This window comes from Nicotiana tomentosiformis, chromosome 8 (assembly GCF_000390325.3).
Source record: "Nicotiana tomentosiformis chromosome 8, ASM39032v3, whole genome shotgun sequence".
Lineage (NCBI taxonomy): Eukaryota > Viridiplantae > Streptophyta > Magnoliopsida > Solanales > Solanaceae > Nicotiana > Nicotiana tomentosiformis.
Window position 1 is genome coordinate 106,580,463 of NC_090819.1, and position 7,310 is coordinate 106,587,772.

A 7,310-nucleotide genomic window follows, 5' to 3' on the forward strand; every position below is an offset into this window, starting at 1 on the left:
AAAAAGAACTTTGAATAGCTCATTATTTTGTTTAAGCATAAGAAACCATCGCCCATAATATTTTCCTGCTTCAGGAAGAAATTTCAATTGTTTTACTACTTCAGGAGCAAATTTAAAATATAAAATATTAAAAATATATTCTCTTAATCATATTACCTCTTCTAGAGTTGGGTTGTAGTACATTTATATAAAGAGTGTGTTCATATTTACAAACTTTATTAATATTGTCACATTCACTTCAGGGATTGAATTAATACTATCAAAAATTCTCATCCTTCAGGAAATAGAACATAATTATTTGAACGTGCATTAACCATACCAATTGTGATGGCTTCGAACGTTTTTTAATATATTTTCTACTTCATGAGCAAATCGAGGTATGCATGTAATATAGAGAATATATTTTCTCTCTTAGTTATCTTTATTGTAACCATAGCAAGCCTAAATTATCACTTCTGGTGGTCTTAGGCATATACCACTTCTAGTGGTTAACAATATTTAGTTACAATGAGATATATGAAACATAACCAATTCTGGTGGTTGTATATTTTTTGCAACCTCTGCTGGAGTTTAAGTGGATCTAACAATATTATCCACCTCGTAATCCTTTTTAAAGATAATTAGGATGAAAATAAATACCAAAATAGGTATTGTATACGTAGCACATAACCAAGCAAGTGATGATAAAGATAGTAAATCAAATATAAGCAAAAAGCTCAAATTACTTTACATAAATTTGGTCACTCCAAACGTAAGTGATATCTACATTACCACTGTCAAGAATAAAAGCTCACCACTTCAAAGATATAATCTGCCTTACAATACTTAGAATAAACAAGATCTAACCACGAACATAAGAGTGTCGCCTTACATCGGAGGTGGACACTGAAATAGAAATTAAATTCGAAGTAAGTGCTCAAAATTGTAGAGTCTCATGATGATAACGTATTATAAAATAAAAACTGTAAAGTAAATAAACTGAAGACAAGTATAGAGAGAGACTAATATATTATTCGACTTCAAACTGATCTAATAGTGAACTAAAATCTCCTCTATTTTTAGAAGAAAGGAAGCAGCTGCGAGGCTTTTCGGGAAGCATCTGCAGGGCTTTTTTTGAGCTGCTTCTAAGCTGTCTGCATGAGCTGCTCGCAACCTGCCTGCTTAATAAGAAGCTGTTGTAAATCATTTCGTTGAGTTGCTTGCAACCTGCCTGCATCAGCTGCTTGGAGATAAACTTCAATGAAGTACTAAATAGATATTCTTCTTCAGGAAGATTATCTACATCGGATTAATAAATGAATATCCACAATAATATTTTCATAATAAAACAAAGAAAATTGTATGGATGTAGGTTCCTTTGTGTTTTTCTTCTGAGAACAATATCTTTAGAAAAATGCTTGTGAGAAAATAAGTATGTTGGTTGTTTGAAAATACTTTCTAAGGAAACCGTTAGCTATAAAAATTTCGTCAATTTCCATAGTGAAATCAATAGTTGAATTCACATTATCGATTAATCTATTGAGCCATTTTACTAATAGTAGAATATTCTTCTTCTAGGGTGGTGCATCATTCATTTTACTTAGGATTTCAAGGTCATAGCTCCAGTTCTACAAGTTCCCTTAACACTACTAAATTCCATTGTAGAGCCAACCTAAAGATGGTAAAAGGGATGCAATGTATTTGTTTCTATAACAATGGTGTCTAAATCAGTTTGCGCGCATCTTGACAGTTGCTTTGTTTTCGGATTGTCTCAATTGGGTCCTCCATTATTCACTTAAAAACAAACATGCATTGGAAACTCAAGATATCAGCATACATTCCATGCGACCAGGGGCGCATTTTCCATACGACATACGGGTATACATGAACCCAATAACTTTTGCCTAGACAGTATATGTGTTAAATATTTCACTAAATATCTATAAATATTTAACTGTGAACCCAGCTATTATTATAAATTTACTTAAAGTTATCATAGGAACCCATAACTTCAAATCTTGAATCTCCCTCTGCATGCGGCATTACATAATCCAGCTTCCAGCATCTAAACAACAACATACCCAGTATAATCTCACATAGTGGGGTCTGGAGAGGGTAGTGTATACGCAGACCTTACCCCTACCTTTGTGGAGGTAGAGTGGCTGTTTCTAATAGACCCTCGGCTCAGGTAAGCACATGTACCACACTAATAATAAGAAATAAGACGGGACAACACCGAAAAATTATGTAAAAGTAGCATACATAACAAGATAGTAAGATGATCGGAATATAAAAAAAATGACACGTATTCAAATAAGCCTACTACTAACCAAATGCGAGAGTACGTACTAACACTACCGGTATAAATAATCTAGACTGCCTAACCTACTATCCTAATCTTCAACCTCCACACCTTCCTATCACGGGTCATGTCCTCGGTCAGTTGTAGCTACGTCATCTCATGCTTAATCACCTCACCCTAACTCTTCTTCGGCCTACCTAGATCTACCTTTCCTAAGGCCCTCCAATGTCAATATCTCACACCTCCTTACCGGAGCGTCTGTGCTTCTCCTCCTCGCATGTCAAAACCATCTAAGTCATGCTTTCCGCATCTTTTCCTCAATAGAGGCCATACCCACCTTGTCCCGAATAACTTCATTCTGAATCCTATCTAATCTGGTGTTCCCGCATATCCATCTCAACATCCTCATCTCTGCTACCTTTTGTCTTGTAGACGTGAGAGCTCTTGACTGGCTAACACTCAGCCCCATACAACATAGCCAGTCTGACCACCACTCTATAAAACATACCCTTAAGTTTTGGTAGTACCTTTTTGTCACACAAAACATTGGAAACAAGTCTTCATTTCATCCATCCTGCCACAATACGATGTGTGACAACTTCATCAATCTCCCCATCCCCCTTTATAATACAACCAAGGTACCTAAAACTCCCCCTCCTAGTGATGACTTGTGAATCCAGCCTCACCTCCCCTTCCACTCCCTGAGCACCACCACTAAACTTACACTCCAAGTATTCTATCTTGGTTCTGCTCAGTTTGAAACCTTTAGACTCCAGGGTCTGTCTCCACACCTCTAACCTCGAGTTAATACCGTCTCGCATCTCGTCAATCAAAATAATGTCGTCTGCAAATAACATGCACCACGATACCTCCCCTTGGATGTGGCAAGTTAGTACGTCCATCGCTAGGGCAAACAAGAAAGGGCTGAGTACCGACCCCTGATGCAACCCCATCATGACCGAAAAATGGTCCAAAACCCCTCCCACTGTCCTCACTCAGGTCTTCGCTCCCTCATACATGTCTTTAATAACCCTAATATAGGCAACATGTACCCCTCTAGCCTCCAAACATCTCCACAAAATATCCCTCAGGACTTTATCGTAAGCCTTTTCTAAATCGATGAACACCATATGCAAGTCCCTCTTCATCTCCCTATATTATTCCATCAATCTTCTAACAATGTGAATGGCTTCCATAGTCGAACGTCCCAGCATAAACTCAAATTGGTTCTTAATAATAGACACCATTCTCGTCACCCTTAGCTCCGCCACTCTCTCCCACATCTTCATAGTATGACTAAGCAGCTTAATACCCCTATAGTTGTTGCAATTTTGGATATCACCCTTATTCTTTTACACAACATCCAGCGTGCTCCATCTCCACTCTTCGGACATCTTTTCTTCCTAAAAATGACATTAAATAACCTAGTAAGCCACTCCAAGCCCGCCCTGCCCACACTCTTCCAAAACTCCACCGGGATTTCACCTGGTCCGGTCGCTCTGCCCCTGCTCATCTTACGCCTAGCCCCCACAACCTCCTCAACTCTAATCCGCCTGCAATACCCACAGTCGCAACGACTTTCGGAGGATCCCAAATCACCCAGAACAATGTCTTTGTTCCCATCCTCGTTCAGGGGCGTATCTATGTTAACAAATGTGGGGCACATGCAACCATCCTCTTGCCAAGTAAAAGCAGAATTTATGTACAAATTTTTAATGGTTTAGCCATAGAGAGTAGATGGCACCCATGCTCAAATTTTGGCATTGGTGCCTCCGGTCGAGACCCCATGGACACACATTAATATAATACTACGTTTTTAGTTTGTACCTCGTAGCTCTTTTTTTGTTTTAGTTCTATTTTTTTTCCTTCTTATCATTTTTTCCTTTTTTATCTCCTTCTCCAAGTTTTCATGGTAAACAACAATTTAAGGAGTCAGAAATTAAACTACTTATTACTTGCATTGATATTTGTCTTATCTTGATCAACTATAAATTAATTTTATTATAAATAATTTATGTGGCAATAAGATCTAAGTCCATGATGAAACTTGTTTTAAATATTTTTATCCAAAATTATTGCATAAACATATTTGAATTTCAATCAAATTATTAAAAAATAAATTTCAAAATTTATAGGATAAAATATACTTTTCTTTTTTTGGATAAGCAAGTCACATATAAAGAACTTGTCATATGCTCTAAGAGCTTTTTGATAATTTCATTTTCTTTTAGCTATAAAATTTGCAAAGTTTCAATTTTTACAGTATTAAATTTTCATTAGTATTTTACTTTTCCTTTTTATTTTGAATTATATGCTAAAGCCTGAACATGTTTTAAGATAAACATTTTGCAATGATTGTCGGATTATAATTGATAATATTAATGACAAACACATATTTAGAATAGTAAGATTATAGCTTATCTCGTTGAATAATGTGCAAATTTATTACTATGTCATAAAACACTAAAAAAAAAAAAATATACATCACTTAATATTATGACAAGTATCGTGGTGCACCCATGGTCTTAAAATCCTGGATCCGCCTCTCTGTCCTCGTTTAAGAGACTATGGAAGTAAGTCTGCCATCTCCGACGGATACGCGCCTCATCCAACAAAACTCTACCTTCTTCGTCCTTGATGCACTTCACTTGGTCCAAGTCACGGGCCTTTCTCTCTCTCATCTTGGCTAGCCTAAAACAACCTCTTATCCCTGCCTTTACCCTCAAGTGGCTTCTATTTAAAATGTAATTGAACAGAATAATTGAACAAAACAGTGAAGAGACTAAAGCGGAAGAAGAGAGCTGACTCCCACATCATAAAAGAAAGAGTAAGCCCAAACTTCTTGTTAGATATAAAAGGTACTTAAGCACAACGCAAAACTCATGCAGCCACTCAGTGAGCACAACGCAAAACTCATGCCAATTTTTGGAGGGGTTTTCAAGTTGAGTGCCCCCTACAATTCTAGTTCTAATCTTTGATGTTTAATAGGGATATAAGTGGAATTAACTGGTAGACTTTGTGGGTTTTTCTATGTTAATCCTTGTGAATGAAAATGATAATTTATTACTGCAGTTGGGACTAACTTTCCCTTATTAACTTTTGGAAACAGATACTCAACATCTGAAGCTATATAGGGAATTCATCCCATTTGATAATAATATGAGCCTACTGGATATTGATAAGTTTGAACAGAACAATAAAAATCGAGTAAGATTATCCAGCGGAATGCACATTGTATTCCTATAGTTGATTATATCACACTTTGTTCTTCGTTAGGAGGTTTTGAGATTTTGAAGTTTAGTGACTTTTTGCAGTAATCATATGTTTTTTTTCTAATATTAGGTTGTATGTATAAAACACCCTTAATCCAGCACTAGAGGTGACAAACGGGCAGATCGGATCAGATATGAGTGGATTGAAAACGATTAATGCAAAAATGGATAAAATATCCGACCTGCCCATATTCAATACGGATAGAAAATGTGTTAATCGGTAGATAATTATGGGTATTTATTCATGGCTTCCCGAATATGGTCATTTTTGGGAGAATTTCTAGTCCTCCATTTTTTAATCGGATAATATGGATTTCATCCTCTCTCTTTTTTTAAAAAAAAGTTCATTATCCAATTTATTTTTTAGTCAATAATATAGATGGATAATTATTTTTTTAATCTATTTTGCCACCACTATCCAGCACAGTACCAGTCAAAATAGTGCTTTCGTATGCAATATTAAGTATTAGTAGAATACGTTCTACTAATACTTACAATAAGTCTTCTTTTAAAGTTAACTTCTACCTATAAACAAAACCAGATTAATCTCCAACTAATTTCATTCTGCCCTATTTCAAATCATGGTGTGACATTAAATTGAAGGGGAAAAAGGAAAGAAAGGGGTTTATATATTTGTACATAAAATTATTATATGGATAGGCATCTTGATTATACTTGAAATAAACAACATTCAGTAGCAATAAAATGTTTCGGAGAGAATATAAGAGGGATAGATTAAGCACTGGATTTCCCTCATCGGCTGGCACAAAGAAAAAAAAGGAGTTGGAGGGGGTATAGAAGCATGGCAAGGAGCTACATGAAACATACTTACCTGGATGGGGTCAATGGGCGATCAATAAGACCCATGGCCTAGGTTGGTGACCTTCATTGCACTTTAGAGGGGTGCTTGCCTAAGGTCGACCCAAGTGGTCGAGCCTACGTCATAATTTGTGGTAGTGGGGTCCTGCATTCGCGCGGCCCCTACACAATTCTAAACCTAAAATTTTCTCCTCATTTGGTTTTATGTTGTCTAATGGCCTGGAATTCGCACAATGAGAGTTTTCTTTTCCGATCCCGAAACTTGCTCCGTTCGCGCGGCCCCTACACAAGTTTCGGGATCGGAGAAGCAACTAATCAAAACTTTTCGAACAGTTGCGAAAACTGCGGTGTATCATTACTATGTTTTATTTTGCTGAATGAAAATGACCAAAGTTAAATATTACAATTGTTTGTTTCATTGTTTACTCTATCTTAGAAAGTTTATTTATTCCTCGTTCCAGCTTCAGTAAAAAGTTGAAAAAATGTCATTTAGCGAAGTATATAATAGTTAAAAGGACACAATGTCTATTTTGTTGTTACCGACTGTATAGGGGTAAAACCGGGGTAACCTATACGGGGTCAAAAGAAGCAAAGACACGACTATACGGGGTCGGAATCAAAGCCGTAACGACTCATACTAAGGTCCAAACGGAGTGGTCGCCATCGGCCTTGATAAGAGATTACTTCTCCGATCCCGAAACTTGCTCCGAGACCTCGGAAGACACGATAACGGTTACCCACGACCAACCGAGGGCATCGATATCCGCACTCCATCGGATATCACGGCGCATATCTCGACTCGTATCGGTAGCGGATCAGTGATTAACGAAAAAGAAGATTTTTTACCTTTCTTAGAATTATACTAGGGGTGAAACTCCCATACTATTTAAAGAGGGTGTTTTTTATTGAATCAACACATTGTAACACGCATACCAAAG

General features: G+C 36.8%; 1 long non-coding RNA gene and 1 other non-coding gene across 2 annotated transcripts; one reads left to right on the top strand and one right to left on the bottom strand.

Moving 5' to 3' along the window:
* Positions 1 to 678: 678 nt before the first annotated feature.
* On the bottom strand, positions 679 to 6,759 carry LOC104118230 (uncharacterized). Its single transcript, XR_691224.4, has 2 exons — positions 6,386 to 6,759; positions 679 to 885 (listed from the first exon to the last, which is right to left on the bottom strand). It is a non-coding gene; the product is annotated as an uncharacterized lncRNA (long non-coding RNA).
* LOC117281951 (U1 spliceosomal RNA) lies at positions 6,378 to 6,538 on the top strand. Its single transcript, XR_004512585.1, has one exon. It is a non-coding gene; the product is annotated as a U1 spliceosomal RNA (small nuclear RNA).
* Positions 6,760 to 7,310: the final 551 nt, after the last annotated feature.